Genomic DNA, 16,264 nt, shown 5'->3' with positions numbered 1-16,264 from the left:
CACTACCCCTAGCACATCTGGAAATAAATCCTCATAATGATTATTGCCCTGGGCATGTACCAAAAAATCAGTGAGCATATACATATATCGCTGTGTTGAAGCTAGAGACACAGAATAAGTGCAAACACATCCTAAATACAGTGTTCCTGCACCTTTGACCTCATCCAGAATGTATCGTTTTTTGAAAGGGATTGCTGTCGGAATGCACAACTGAATCCCAAACAGAATCTCTAGTCAAATGTGATCATTTGTGAAACAGGCAAATGAGTCTCTCAGGTGCCCATTGCTCATTTTCAGACACAATTATGCAATACTTTCACCATGCGTTGAGCAATAGGGATTAAAGATACCAGAGGTAAGGTTTAAAAGTGATTCTGAGGTGCAACACATCAGCGATACAGCTAGGCATCTGAAATGCAGGGTTTGAGAGCCCTTCAGGGAACACCTTACCCTAAAGGTACCAGAAGTCCACTAGTATAAGCATTAAGTCACTGTCACCCCTGTTACAATGTGATTGCTACATATCTTCATTTCTTTGGTTTTTAAGGAGTAAGAGTGCAGGGGGTCTAAATCTGCGATCCAGTGTGTTGAAGTATTTCACAACACTACCTGTAGCCCGTCTGGAAATAAATCCTCATTCTGATTATTGACCTGGGCATGTACCAATAAATCACTGAGCATATATATATATATCACTGTGTTGAAGCTAGAGACCTGTATGTAATAATATGATGCTAAAATGTTATTTTCACATATATTAATGTAATAAATTATTGCTTATGCTTTATAAACAAATCTAATTAAAATAAAAGCTTAAGTTTTGTATTTATCTTGTACCATAGAACATGATTTTCTTTGTATTTTAAGCCCACAAAGTGTCCTTTGATCTCTATTCTGTGGTAATCCACGATGACCCCGTTCTTCAGGTGATTCATCATGTCCTCCCTCGCCTGTTGAGAGGCCATCCTGATCTCTTCTGCCGTGGCGTGCTTCATAAACGCCCTCTTCAAATGAGCAGGAAGCTGATCAAAAGTATTCAGGCACATCTTGCACACCAGGGGAATCCTCGCGGGTTTCCTTTGAAAATAAATAATACCATCTGTGTATAGAAACAAGCTAAGACTGATTTATTAAATTATCCTTAAAATTCTCTCTCATAGTTTGAGCATAATGATTTTATTGCATTTATATAAGAATTGCTCATTGCTCCAAAATAAATAATGGTTTCATAAAAAATTGAACACTTACTTGGTCTCAGTCACAGACTTTCCAATAGAAGCCATTGTGGAGTTCAGCAACTGCAGGTCCTAGAAGTGGGGAAGGAATTTTAAAAGAGAAATTGAATTACAATACAGAAGGAATGGCTGAGGGTTCACTGAAATATATAAATATACAAATTCCAAAGACTGAGTCCATATAGAAACAACTACTTTTCATTTTCAGTATAAGAAAAAAAAAACATTATCTTCCAAAGCATCATAAAATTGTCCCTTCTTCCAGACTCTACTTCTCTCTTGTAGTAGTACAGCAGACCTTTCCAGGTGAGCAGATCACAGAGTCCGAAATGAGCTTCCTCCATCAAGCAAAGTACCTGAACATGACTCTGTCTTCATAAAAGCGCCCCTGTAATAAAGAAATTAAATCCAAAATCAAGAGGGCAGTTGCCTACTGATTTCGTACTAATCGTACTTGTATAGTTGTATCTATACAAGTGCGATTCTAGAAATGCTCACCAGATTACGTTTTAAGAAGGAACTGCGCCTCAGGTTCCGCCGAGATCGTAACTCGGATGGCAGGATTCAGAGTCCGGAGTGCGGACTGATGGCGCACGGAGGGTCCACATACTGTGGATCCCTCAGTGATCTTCCGCGTATTCAAACCGCCAGCGTGTGACTCCCCTGTCCCCGTGACCTCATTGCTCTGCTCTCTCCTCTGTGCAGCCGAGCCCGACTCACGGTAAAGTGAAAAAAAAAGATGCCCTCAACATGAGATTTACTCTGGAGCGAGGATAGATGTTACCTTTTTATCATTGAACAGGATGTATGTGATGTGGCGACTAGGTTCAATTTTGTATCCTCTTTAAAAGATTAAGGACTGGGGTGAGCGTGATTTACCACCCTTTCAGCTAAGAACCCGACTTGCGCACCGTTTAAGCTGCATAGACTCGGTCATTTAACTCTTCTCCATTAGCAGGGTTAAGGTTAAAGAAAAAAAACATTGCTGACTTCTTTTTTTTTTGCCAGCCGCTAGCGCTGATTAGCAAGGTTTGTATTTCATGTTTTGCAAGTTGCATCCATTTTAAGAAAAACAAGTCGCGTTAAAGACAGGAAATGAATATTTGCAAGTCTAGCCGTAGGTGGTTGTCTGGAAGGACCAGTTCTGTTTGAGAAGACAGAACAAAGAAGGCACTGCTGGGATTTGAATCCAGGATCTCCTGTTTACTAGGCAGGTGCTTTAACCAACTAAGCCACAGTGCCCCGGGAGCACTGTCCTTTTGCAGCCACTTGGACACACCACTCAGACACATCTGCATTCGGTGTGTGCTCCGCCTGCTCGCTGAGCAAGTTGCCACCTTTACATACAATAGCAACATCAACACCAAGAGAAAGGATGACAAATGGCTTTTATCTGGAACTTTTGATGTCCAAGGAGCTCAATGTGCTTTCTGTGTACAACAGGGCCACTGAACTCCACACTGGCCAGTGAACCACAGCAGTGGCTTGCTGGCTTGACATCTCCCAAGGAAAATGTTGAAATCACATGTGGAACAGGAAAATGACCCTCGAGTACGTGGGGAAAAAAAGAAAAAGATCATCTGGAGCGCGCCAACCCATGTCCGGACAGCCCAGTTTTGTCGACAAGGTGGCTGAGTGGTTAAGGTGATGGACTGCTAATCCATTGTGCTCTGCAGGCATGGGTTCGAATCCCATTCTCATCGGTCTCCATGACTGACACGTATGCCTGTTCGACGTCGGCCCTCCTGTTGTTTGCTCCGGTGCTAGAGCCGTACATTTTCTAGCAGTGGCTGAACATGGTATAGTAGGCCAACGTCGGTATCGAGCAGTGACAGTAACAGTACTTACTGCGCCCCATAAGAAATCGTTTGTCCCTGTTCAAAAGAGATTGTGCGATGTCCTGCGGCGTTCGTAAAGCAAACCTTTGACAGTTTGAAAAGAGGAATTTATTCTGCTTCCTGTGCGTGCAGTAGTTACAAAGTTGAACGTCTTTACACGATCTGCCGCAGTTTTCAGTGGGCGGGCTTTGTCAGATAGCTTGAAAAAACGCACTGTGTTTCAGCTCGGGAAACATCATGAGCTGTGTCCTGCATGTTTTCTGTGTATAGCTGTCTTTTAACGCATACAGAATTCATTCAAAATCATTGATTTCTCCAATTAACAAGGGTCCCTTTTTGAACCTGCGAGAAGCATTCTTTCAATGTAACAGATTTACTCCGGGGAAAAGCAGCATGACATTGAGAGTAGCTCAAGCTTTCAGCACCTGTATCGGACTGCGTGTTTGCAGACACCGCTCAGAATCCCCTGTAAGATTCTCCTTCAATTCCGTTTTTCAGTGCTTTGCTAGTCACAATCCAAGGCTCATGACAGCATTTGAAAACATTCGCCACTGCGTTGGCCGGGAATCGAACCCGGGTCAACTGCTTGGAAGGCAGCTATGCTCACCACTATACCACCAACGCACACCCACAGGAAGCCTGCAGGACACCACCAGAGAATGCTTTTTTTAATTTTTTTTTTATTAAACAGAATTTACAAATACAAATACAACAAGAGGATCAGAGTCATGTACAAGAGAAAAAAAACGCAGCAGAAAAAAGCATTTAACTACCAGAGGTAATTAAGTAATTATGTGATCAAATTGTATATTTTACACGTATCATATTTTCCTTGCTTTAATATTTCTCAATTATTTATAAACTTTAGTTTCAACATGCATGCGTTTCCTGTAAAAAATAAAACTCAGCACACAGTTTTTCTTTTAACAACATTTCGAGTACCTCTGGCATTCATGAAAAAGACATACACAAAAGCAAATAACTAACTCTAAGACTGTCTAAACTATTGAGTTTTTCAAAGAACCAGAACTATAACAGTCCTTAACACTTAACTACACCATTCCAAACTAACACTAAAGAAACACTAGTATATACTGGTATAACAAATATAACCAAACATAATCATTAACTGAGCAGTCACTGGGAGCAAATCTCCTTCCCGTCCACAAAGGCCCTCGCTCCCACAAAGTAGGCTCTCCTCCCCTCTCTTCTGGCAGCTTCAACCTGGGGCCACAGCTGGTTCCTGGTACTCCTGTCCGCGGCAGACAGGTCCTCTGCAAACCTCAGTTTGTTCCCATTCAAATACTCATTCCCCCTCGCCGCTCGCCACAGCATGTCCCTCGCCGTCCTCTTGGTGAACTGTATTATAATCGATCTGGGGCGCACTTGCCCAGACATGTTCGCTCTCCCGAGCCTGTGAACAAAGTCAATGGCCGATATTACGTCCTCCTGGTCCGGCAGGGTCCTTTTACAGATACCCTTCACTGTTGCAACAAGGTCCTTATCACGTTCCTCTTTAACTCCAAATAATTTTAAATTCCATCATCGACGGTATCTATCTACATCGTTCACTTTCAATTCAAGTTCTTTAATATGCTTTTCTTGTTTGGTATTTACTTGTTTAAGAACTTTTACTTCACTCTTTAAGTACGCTGGGCAAACGTCCCGAGATCGAATTCTTCCGCGACGGGGGTACCTTTAAAGCGGAGACGACGGCACCGAAAATTTTTGGCGCGCCCTCTCTTTAAAGCCCTGGCCAAATACGAAGACAGTACGTACAGTTATAATTCAAACGGAATTAAAAACTACACATCCCAGTTACCATGGTGGTGCTTGTGATCATTGCGTTTAACCAACGAAACAGGGCGAAAAATCAGTCACATGACTTTGGGGCAGAGTTTCGAAAGCTTAACCTCAGCAACAAAGCAAAATTTACACGATAGGCTACCTCAAACTGTCAGTTACACGACTGTGTATGTCGCTTAAGCCACTCCTATTTGGCATTTTAGTTATGGAGGCGAGACGACGCCCCCCCCCCCCCCCTCTCTGGGTGCCTGATTTGCCGCCATCTTTAACCGCTTCGTGTCCAAATCGCAGTAGCTACGCGTACGAAATAAAGTTCATCCCAGCTACAAAACATATATATTTTTGTGGTAAGAGGGAGCAAAACATCAGTATTTACTGCTATTAATTAGTGTACGATTTATAGTTGAAATCTGAGCCTAAATATAAAGTTAAAATCTCGACAAAGCAATGTAGGAAATACAGAGAAAAGAAATCCTTTCTGACATCTAAAATCAGTTTCGATCAAGGTCTCTAAAACGAACAAGAAAAAGAGGATTTTCGGAGGGCAATTACGCTGTGTTTATATAGGATAAGTGATCTATGAGCAATCTAATTTCTTGTTCGTTTAAAACAGTGAAATGTCAGCTCCAAAAGATCGCACCAGAAACAGCACTCTCTCTGCCTGTCATAGACGTTCAGGAAAGGCTGAATGAAGTCATGTCAAGAACAATAATTCGGTGATCAATAATAACAGTTGTAGGACAAGAAACAAAAGATAATGAAAACTTCTTTAGGCTAAAACTCAAGTTCATTCTACAAATTAAGGCAAATGAAAATTCAGGATGTTAAAGTGCTAGAGGTGTAAAAAATACAAAAATGCACATGAGTAAAAAGTTTTAGAAATGGAGCAGGTGTTGCTTTGAAATAAGCAAACAGAAAAAAAGCCATGACTAAAGTGCAGAAGAGGGATGCAGGAACACTTGCTTAGATATACAAAAAAAAATCACAAAAAGGTGTATGTTACAAAAGAACATGCAAACATGTTCATCATGTACATCAATTTCCCTTCACGATCAATAAAGTCTTATCTATAAACATGAAACAGAGTGAGGAATCAGAAAATTAGCATGCATAAAAAACAGCAATTCTGTCAATAAGCCCTAAATGAATTAATAGCAACCATGGTTTCATGGAGGGCTTCTCAGATAGTTGGGCATTCAGGTAGATTGCCAGGTGAAAGGATTTGTAAACATACTTTGTTAAAGCAAGTCAGTTTTTTCTGCAACACATAAAAGACATTTTTCCAAGAAAGTTTAGCCTTTGTCACTAATGAAACCACTAAATAAAGACATAAATATAGAAATCTTAAGATTTTGTTATTCAATGTTGGTAGCAGGATGAACTGTGCTAAGTGTATATTTTGTCGCAGCTTTGCTGCAAGATGTTAACAGTGAAAAAAGGTATTTAGAAATGAGTTATTTCAAGAAGAAAATGTTCAGAATAATTGCAAATCTAGCAGGATAGAGAAAGCACAGAAAACAGGCAGTTAGATTGATCAGATTAATATGAAAAGTTATTTAGCAAAGGGAATGAGAAGAGTGACAAACTAGTATGCTTTAGATCTTTTTACAGTATCTGGACCAGGGAAAACTGATCATGTTTCTCTATAACAATAATAAAAAACTTTATTTTATATATCACCTTTAAAAGTGGCATCTCAAAGCAATACAGTAGATATAAAAACAGATAAAAGGACCACAGATTACAAAGTAAATACATATAAGAAAGACAAGCAGTTAGAGGTGCTACCAAAATTAGAAAATGAAGCAGATACAGACACTAAGTCTTCTGAAAAGAAAGGTTCTGAGGTTAGATTTAAATGCACTCAGGGTACGTGACTGATATCACTGGGAATACAAATTGAGAGCTCTGGGGTGCAGCTAAAGAAGACCCTGTCACCCACAGAATGTAGATGTTCTTGAGGACAGCTAGAAGACCAGAGTCAGACGGACAAAGGTGGGGAGTAGACAGATAATAAGCCATATACTGTAGGTACTGAATGAGGATGAGGATTTTGAAGTTGACTCAAAACCTGATAGGTAACCAATGCAAGGACTTGAAAACAGGTGTAATGCATCCCTGATAGGATTCTCGCTGTCATATTCTGAACATATTGAAGATTGCTCAGTGTGGATTTAATTTCCCCAGTGAACAGGATGTGCATTTATTAATTCTAGAAAAAAAAGCCTTTCTTGATTTCTCTAGTTCTTAGTTTCTCTAGTTCCCTTTAAAATAAACTATTATTCCACAATGCAGATTATTATATGGACAGTATTTACACATGATATTTGTGATTTAAAGAAATGAACACAAGCAGCTTTTCGAGATTTAAGTGTTGGCTGAGTTATTGCAGGATAAAAAACTAGAGATGTTGGTAAGAAGATAATTTTGGGATAGCTGAGGAATACACTGATAACAAGAACACTTCCTAATGGGGTTAGGCATACTTTTGATGAAGATGATGAAGTTAACAGACTGTATGTTTACATAGATACTGAAATGAGGATTGTATTTTAGATTTTGTGTAGTTGCTAGCATTGAACTGTGTGTTGGATGGACATGAATTGAAGGAATGGGCAAACATCGCTGATGCGGATCCACAGAGCCAGCATATTAAGATGTTTATAATTAGAGGCAATTTGTTTAAATAACTAGGTATGGATACTGATGTGCAAGAGAGTTGGAAAGGCTGTTTACTTAAGCCAGCACTATAAAATATTTTATTCTCAGTGAGATGCTGCCATTTCATAGTGGGTTTCTAACACTGTGTATAGTTCAATCCACACAGTGCCTTTACTTCCATCCATTTCTAATCTCTTTATCCAGTACAGAGGATTTGGAGCCTATCCCAGTAAGCAACGGACACAAGGCAGAATACACCCTGGACATAGCGCCAGTCCATCACAGGACAGACAGACACAAACACACACACACCAGGGCCAGTTTTCCCATAAACCAATTAACTTACCAGTATGTTTTGGAGTGCAAGAGGGAGTCATATCACACATATGGAGAAAAACCATGTAACCCAGAGAGAACATGCAAACCCCACACACACAGGATGGGACCTGGGACCCCAGTGCTCCAAGATAGCAATGCTAACCACTTTGCCACCATTATAAATGGATGGATATCTTAGTTATCTTTCTAGTTCACAGGTTTGCATGCAAAATTTAATTTTGAAAGCCACTGAGACATCAGGTACTACTGTTGTATTTATGAAAAAGAAACAAAACAAAAAGCATACTAACAACTGTGCCATCCTACTCTTTAGTTAATACAATTTATTATTTATAAATAGTTAACATTGTTAGCAAAATATTTTGAATTATATTTAACCCTATTTTTTCTTTAGTTTTGTATTTAACTTATTATATGATAGTCAGATTTAATGTATATTTGAACAATGAAAATATATTTTTACAAGATGCGGGGGAAAGTGCAACAAATTATTACAGTGCTAAATTTAATATTGATTGCTAATAGTTTATGCTAACACCTAACTTTCTTAATTAGATGTATTTAAAACAGTGAACTAAGTGTAACATACCATTCAGAAATACAATCGAGAATAGTTTTGTGGTGTTTGTATGGATGAAACGTTTCTAAAATGTATAACGTAACAAAATTAAAGACGATTAAAATCTGTAATCTTTCCACTTGTAATGTCATTAGACAGAACAAGACGTTTCTGCTTTGTCTAAGGATGGTATCAAAAAGTAGTCTAGGTGGTGAGAAAGCTGTGTTTAATGATAATTAAGTGACTTAAAAGTAAAAAGAGATGGTTCATATTGCTTGATTAATTTTAAAAACTAAGTTATAAATGCAGACGCGATCGCTGCCGTAAGCGCTCCAGGCAGTAGAACGTTCGTTCTGTACTGCTGCGCTCCGCGCCTCCTCCCTCTCTCGGTGCCGCGCCCCTCTCTGACGGAGGGCAGTGGGCGGTACGCTATTTTCAGAGCCTCTGATTGGGAAAAAAAGACCTGCTGATCAGTTTCACACACCAGGAAGAGAAAAGAATGGGATTTTTTCTCTTCGAAACGTGTGTTGTCTTTATGAAATTCGTGTATTTTAAACGTTTAATTAAGAAGTAAAAACCTTACAGCGTACACAAAGATTCTGAGCTGATCACGAGGAAGAAAAATCACCCATTTTTCGCGCATAAAAAGTGGTTTTTAACTCTCGAAACCTGTTTTTATATGTTTTAAGTCGTGCAATGTCTAAGTTAAGCAGGAAAACATCATTATATCTCATTATTTATTTATTTTTTTTAAAATTTAAAAATCGTTTGCCCAGCCTACTTTAAGTCTTCAACCTCTTTAAACACACAGTCCATGGACTTTTTAAGACTTTCGATTGCGACTGTATTAGATCAAATCACTTCCTTCAGCTCACCCATGCTCTGTGCCATCATGTTGAAGATGTTGGTCTGGAGCTCCTCCAGCGTCAGGTCGCCCCTTCCTCTCTTGGCTGCCGGGGTTTTCACAGGTGTGCTGGGCAGGGACTCCGGCTCTTCCTCTGGCAGCTGAGTCTCACTTGGGCTGCGAGCGCTCGCGTACGAGCGCATCTCCAGCACTCTTTCCACGTCCCCTCCAGCTGCTTCACTTTTCCCTTTAGTTGCCATCAATTTTCTTGTAGTGCTATACATATACGATTGAGGTTTCTTAGACTTCTCCTTCGAAGACCCAGCACTCTCTTTTCTTTTCCCAGTGTTACTCATATCGAAATTCTTAAACCTAAAAAAAATCGTTTTTTTTTCTTTCAATTATAACTGAAGTTTAAACAAGTAGTGTTAAGTCCTTATTTTTCTGTAGTCAAAAAAAGCAAAAATTAACATTTAGGTCATGAAAAACTCAAAAAAAATCCTCAACCACTAAACTTTACCTCCCACCTGAGCGCCATCTTGAACGCCCCTACCACCAGAGAATGCTCACGATTTCGGAAGCTGTCTCCGGGACGTGCTGATTCCACACATCCTGAATAAATCATGATATTGTTAGTTGCTGTAGCTAGACGTTCAAATGAGTTTCATGGCCAGATGGACTGTTTCCTCCAGCGGTATAGTATTGCAGTGAGACAGCACGATGCCTGCAAGACTATGTCACGCTAAACGCCACAGATTGTGTTTGTCCGTTCGTGTCAGTCATCCTGCAGCCACGGGAAGTGGGACACAAACATCCCGCAATGCTTTCAAGACGTTAGGATTTGTTTGTGCAACATCCGAGAAGAGTACTTGTGGCTTGAATGTGAACTGTACGTGCCCGCCCCCTTTCCTCTGTAGTGCATGAGTTCCTCCCGGCATGCCCTTCGTCATTGTTCTGTCATCTTGTATTTAAAGGGTTGTATTTCTGCTGCTGAAAAGAATCAACGGGTTTCTTTGTTCCCAACGGAGCCCTTGTCTGTCATGAAATTCTTCAAAACCTCAAGCTAGAAGAAGACGACAAATATGAAGCGTTACAGCAACGACATGCCATGAGACGATTGATAACGATTTCCATAGGATCCCCGCGGTTGCCTGGCAACCGTCAGCTTTGCGCAGTGGCAGTATCGTAGCCTGTGAGGGTTAGCCGAGGCGTGATTATTGCTAGTTGAAAACTTTTCCCAATACCCCGCTTCCGCCGGTTTGCAATACAATCGGCGAAAGCAATTTTTGACAGTCTCGTTAGAGACTGAGCAAGGTGTTTAAAGACAGATTTGGTCATGGTGACATCATGGTAGAAAGAAGCGAGCTTGTTCCCAGTGGGCATTGATTCGTCGAATATACGTATATTTACGGCGAACGTACGGCTATACGTATATATACGTCGCCTCAACGTCGAATTGCAACCGTAAAATTGACGACATTAACAAACGCATATATAACGTCGAAAACACATCTAACACAGTGCCTGAGGCTTTTTACTGTATGTATCGTGTGTGCCGCAACTAGGAGTATACGGCACTCTGCACAGTGTACGAAGTAAATTATTTTCGCAGCAATTAATTTACACGTGTATAATAAATATAGTAAATATTGTAACGCAACGGGGGCTCAGGCGGGCGCCCTTGCCGCATCTGGTCGGCCCCTGCACCCTCCGGGGCTCGAACCCAGGACTTCCGCGTCTCTCTGCAGCGACCTAGCCCCGTGAGCCAAAGAGAGATCTCTCCACAGCCCAGTAGCTGTGGTCCTGCTATCACAGGGAAGGGCGGTGACGTCACCCGCTCTGGTACGCCGGCTCTTACACAGCGCCCTGTCGGCCGTAAGCGTTACACTCTCCCCCGCTTAAATCGCCGTCCCCGGCGAAGGGCTATCCCACCCCGCTTCTGACACCAATGTAGCGTATTGCAGGTTCTTTCTCAGAACTAAAGAACAGTGGAGACGCGATTAACCAAGCACTGGCTTTATTTTACAACCACACCAAAACCAAACACAGGATCTACACACACATGAGGAGACTGACGAACACGTACACACATTTAGGGTGGTAATTACCTAACAACACACTCTACTTTTACAGGACTACACAGGGCACTAGAATTACTAGGACATTATTTACACAGGCAGGGTCAGCCGCTGGTCATCGTGCTGACCCTCAGACTCTTCCCGGCTACCACTCCCAGCATGCCCAGCGGTACTACGAGCGCCTAGGGGCGCTTCCTCCTCACCACCAGGCGAGGGCGTTACACTGCCCCCACCTGAAGCGTCTGGCGTCTCGCCGACGTCGAACACCCCCCTCAGGCTGTACTCGTATTCGGCCAACTGCTGCGGAACCCTGCGCGAGCGGCCGCTGCGCCGCGGTGACGGCTGGCGATCCACGGACGCCCCACTATCGGCCGGCTCCGGCCCCGGCTGCTCCTCTGGAGCCTCCCCACACGGCTCCTCCTCCCGGGCCCGGTAGGGGGCCAGGCGGTCTCGGTGCAGGACCACCACTCTCCCCCGTGTTCGCAACCGGACACGGTAGCAGACCTCGCCCACCACCCCGAGTACCTCAGCGGGCCCCTCCCACGACGGCGCCAGCTTAGGACTGAGGCCTTTGCGGCGCCGCGGGTTGTACACCCAAACCGAGTCCCCGGGCTGGAAGGCAGGCCCCCTGCAGCGCAGGTCGTAGTACCGCTTCTGCCGGACCCCCGCCTGTGTCAGGTGGGTCCGTGCAAAGCTGTGCACCCGCTGCATCCGCTGCCGCAGGTCCCACTCGTAGTCCGGTCCAGCCGGCGGTGCCGACCCGTCTCCGGGCGGCGGGCCGAAGACCAGGTCCACCGGTGTTCGCATTTCCCGGCCCAGCATGAGCGAGGCCGGGGTGCACCCGGTGGATTCCTGGACCGCGGTCCGATACGCCCAGAGCGCAAGGGGGAGGTGGCGGTCCCAGTCCCGTTGGTGCCGGGACACCAGGGTGGCCAGCTGGGTGGCGAGCGTCCGATTAAACCGCTCTACCAACCCGTCGCTCTGGGGATGCAGCGGGGTGGTCCGCGTCTTAGTAATCCCCAGGCGCTGGCACACTCTGGCGAAGACCTGGGACTCGAAGTTACGCCCCTGGTCACTGTGTAACTCCTCCGGCACCCCCAGCCTGGCAAACATCCCCTCCAGCAGTGCATCGGCCACCGTGGGGGCACTCTGGTCCGGGAGGGCGTAGGCCTCCGGCCACTTCGTAAAGTAATCCATAGCCACCAAGACGTAGCGGTTCCCGGCCTCGGTGCGCGGAAACGGGCCCAAAACGTCCACTCCCACCCGCTCCATAGGAGCCCCCACCTGGTGTTGTTGGAGGGGGGCCCGAGAGCGCTCGGGGGGACCCTTCTGCGCCACGCACACCGCACACGTTCGGCAGTACCGCTCCACGTCCCGGTGGCAAAGACCCCAATAAAAATGGCCTCGGAGACGCTGCAGGGTTTTTTTACCGCCGAAGTGCCCCACACCCGGTTGGCCGTGCACCGCTCGGAGCACCGCCCCGCGGAGCGACCGAGGCACCACCAGCTGCCACCGTACCTCGCCACTGGAGGGTACCCGCCACCCCCGGCGCAGCACCCCGTCCTTTACCTCCAAGGCCTCCCACAGGGCGCAGAGGGCCTTGACGGACTTCGGGTGCGGGGCGAGCTCCTCTCGTGTAGGCCGCACTCCTGCTGCCCTCCAGCGGAGCACCGGGCCCACGTCAGGATCAGCTGCCTGACGCTGCGCCAGGTCTGGCAGGCCTACCCCCAGCGGCCCCTCCCGGGCCGTGGCCGCGGCGCTCACCCCCGCCACGGTGCGGACAGCCTCCTCACGCTGCTCCCGCCGGGCGCAGTGATGGCAGTCCGCGGCCTCGCAGGGGCGCCGCGAGAGAGCGTCGGCATTGAGATGGCGAGACCCCGCACGGTGCACGACAGTGAAGTCGTACTCCTGCAGGATCTCTATCCATCGCGCCATCTGTCCCTCTGGCTCCTTAAAGTGGAGCAGCCAGGTGAGGGACGCATGGTCGGTCCTCAACCGGAACCGGGTCCCGAACAGGTACGGCCTGAAATGGTGGACCGCCGCCATCACCGCCAGCAGCTCGCGACGGGTCACGCAGTAGTTCCGCTCAGGCCTAGTCAGAGCCCGACTGTAGTAAGCCACTACGCGCTCCCCATCCGGCCCCTCCTGCGCCAACACCGCCCCCACCCCCGAGTCACTCGCGTCGGTGTCGAGAATATACGGCAACCGCGGGTCGGGGTAGGCCAGCACGGGGGCCCCCACCAGAGCTTCGCGCAACCGGCCAAAGGCAGTCTCACAGCCCGAGTCCCAGTCAAAACGGCGGCCCTTGTCGGTGAGGCGGTGCAGCGGGGCGGCGATGCTGGCAAAGTCCCGGACGAACCTCCGATAGTACGAGGCCAACCCCAGAAAGCTGCGGAGCTCCGCGACGGTGCGTGGAGTCGGCCAGCCCCTCACTGCGGCGACCTTACCTGGGTCCGTAGCCACCCCTCGCGGTCCAACAACATGTCCCAGGAAGGTCACCTCCCGCCGCAGGAGCTCGCATTTGCGGGGGTTGAGCCTCAGGCCAGCACGGCGGATGCAGGCCAGCACCGCCTGGAGGTTCGTCAAGGCCTGGTCAAAACTCCGTGCATGAACCAGCAGATCGTCCAGATATAACACGCACTGGTTCCGCGGGACCGATGCCAGCACCCTCTCCATCAGCCTCTCGAACGTCGCCGGGGCATTGCACAGGCCAAAAGGCATGATGGTAAACTGCCAGAGGCCCTGGCCGATGGAAAAGGCCGTCTTCGGGCGAGCATCGGGAGCAAGCGGTACCTGCCAGTAGCCGCAGCGGAGGTCCAGGGAGCTGAACCAGGTCGACCCGGTGATGTAGTCCAGGGCGTCATCTATCCTCGGCAGGGGGTAGGAATCTTTCCGGGTGACCTCATTCAGCTTGCGGTAGTTGACGCAGAACCTCCACGAGCCGTCTTTTTTTTTAACCAGTACGGCTGGCGCCGACCACGGGCTCGCGGAGGGCTCAATCACCCCCGCTGCGGCCATCTCCCGGATCTTTTCCTCGGCGGCGGTCCGCTTGGCGTGGACCATGCGTCCTGGTGGGATGCGGATGGGCCGAGCGTCGCCGGTGTTGATCTCGTGTTGGACCAGGGCAGTGCGGGTGCAGTCCTCATCTCTCGCCGCAAAGAGGTCTTCGTTCTGGGCGAGTAGCTGCTGGAGCCGCTGCCGCTGGTCCTGATCGAGGCCCTCGCAGCTCCGCTGGAAGAGGTCCTCAACGGCACGCTTCGCTTCCACGCAACGCTCGGCCCCCGCCGCCGCCTTGTCTGGCCCCCCGGCCGACTCAGGGGCAGGATCCGGCACGCTCGCTCCCCGGCTCGCAGGCCTGGTCTGCCCCGGCGACTGACGCCGCCGCCGCCGCCGCTGCCTCTTGTTCCCCCGGCTCCGGCAAGCCCGCGTCCCTCGGCCTTCGCCGGACCTGCCCTCCACCAGGTGCAGTCGCTCCCCCTGCCACACCAACTCCTGCCGGTCCAAGTCCAACCTGGCCCCCACTCGCTGCAGTAGGTCCAGCCCCAGAATGCAGTCCTCCTGGATGGGTGCAAGGTAGCAGGGGTGGCGCACCGTCGCTGCACCCAGACGGAAGGCAAGCACCCGTTTCCCCCGGACTGCAGCGAGCTGTCCCGTCACGGTCCTCAGCCGCAGGCTGGAGGCCTCCCATCCTGGGGGGTTGGTGCCCTCGGTGTCGGGGAGGACGCCCGGCCGAAGTAGGGTCACTGATGAACCGGTGTCGAGTAGGGCCAGGCAGGGTTGGTCCTCAATCCGGCAGTGGAGGTACAGGCCCCGGCTACAGCCGACTCGCCCCACGGTGGCGTGAGGGGCGCCGGTTTTTACAGCGCTCTCCGGAGCGGGGGTTGAGGTATTCAAGGGCGGCCTTCCCCGCGCTGAGCCGCCCCGTTCCCGTTTCCCGACGCCGATCGGGGAGAGCGAGGTTCGGGTGCCCGGCAGACCCGGGCTCGGTGTCCTCTTTTCCCGCAGCGGTCGCAAATCAGCGTGCGGGGCTGTTCCGCGGCGGTCGCTGCACGGGCTGGCTCCTCTTCCCCCTCGCTGGATTCCTCCGTCGCCGCCTCGGTCAGCCGGCAGGGCGCACTGCGTCTGCTCGCGCTGCCAGTCACCCCGAACACCACCTCAGCCCGTGTAGCAAGGGCCAAGGCCTGCTCCAGCGATGTTGGCGCGGCCAGCTGCACGTGGCGCCGCAGCTCCTCGGGTGAGAGGGCCTTGAGAAAGGCCTGGAGAGCCATCTCCCGCTGCGCCTCCCGGGGGAAAGTTGGGTATCCTCGGCGGGCGAGGAACATGACATCCGCGGCGACCGGGCCCAGTCGCTCTCCTGGTCAGCGCCGCCGCAGGGCCAGCCTCTCCCGCATCAAGTCCGGCGCCTCCTCTACACCGAAGCGCAGCTGGAGGGCTGCTGCCAGCGCCGTGTAGTCGCCTCTGTCCTCCTCCGGGACGTCCAGGAGCACCTGGCAGGCCGCTCCTTCCAGCGCCGCCGCCAGGTGGCCGGCCATCTCCGCCCGGCTCCAGCCATTCGTCCGGGCCGCAAGCTGGAACTGCGCCTTATAGGTCTCCCAAGGCGCCTCACCATCGTAGCGACCTGGTCGCACCCGCGCCGATGGGTGTGGGAATCGCTGATCGGCTCCGGCAGGGAGGGCATCCTCTCTCCGGGGCGGCCGCCCCAATTCCACTGGCGGGACCACTACTGGGTAGCCCTGGTAAGGGCTGTGGCCACCTGTCGCACCCAGGAGTTGCTCAGGCTCCCTATGTGCGCCGCCGATGGGTTCTGCGTCTTCCAGCGTCAGCCGGCGCTTTATGGAATCGGGTAGTGTCTGCCACGAGTTGTTCATTCTGCCCGCTTCTGACACCAATGTAACGCAACGGGG

At 48.9% G+C, this 16,264-nt stretch overlaps 3 non-coding genes across 3 annotated transcripts; 1 reads left to right on the top strand and 2 right to left on the bottom strand.

Moving 5' to 3' along the window:
- Positions 1–2,403: 2,403 nt before the first annotated feature.
- Positions 2,404–2,477, bottom strand: trnat-agu (transfer RNA threonine (anticodon AGU)). Its single transcript has one exon. It is a non-coding gene; the product is annotated as a tRNA-Thr (tRNA).
- A 1,148-nt stretch (positions 2,478–3,625) lies between these two features.
- On the bottom strand, positions 3,626–3,697 carry trnag-ucc (transfer RNA glycine (anticodon UCC)). The gene has a single exon. It is a non-coding gene; the product is annotated as a tRNA-Gly (tRNA).
- Positions 3,698–10,445: 6,748 nt separating this feature from the next.
- LOC138228212 (U4 spliceosomal RNA) lies at positions 10,446–10,587 on the top strand. The gene has a single exon (XR_011185298.1). It is a non-coding gene; the product is annotated as a U4 spliceosomal RNA (small nuclear RNA).
- Positions 10,588–16,264: the final 5,677 nt, after the last annotated feature.

This window comes from Lepisosteus oculatus, unplaced genomic scaffold (genome assembly GCF_040954835.1).
Source record: "Lepisosteus oculatus isolate fLepOcu1 unplaced genomic scaffold, fLepOcu1.hap2 HAP2_SCAFFOLD_40, whole genome shotgun sequence".
Taxonomy (NCBI): Eukaryota; Metazoa; Chordata; class Actinopteri; order Semionotiformes; family Lepisosteidae; genus Lepisosteus; species Lepisosteus oculatus.
This window is presented reverse-complemented; position numbering and strand designations above follow the sequence as displayed.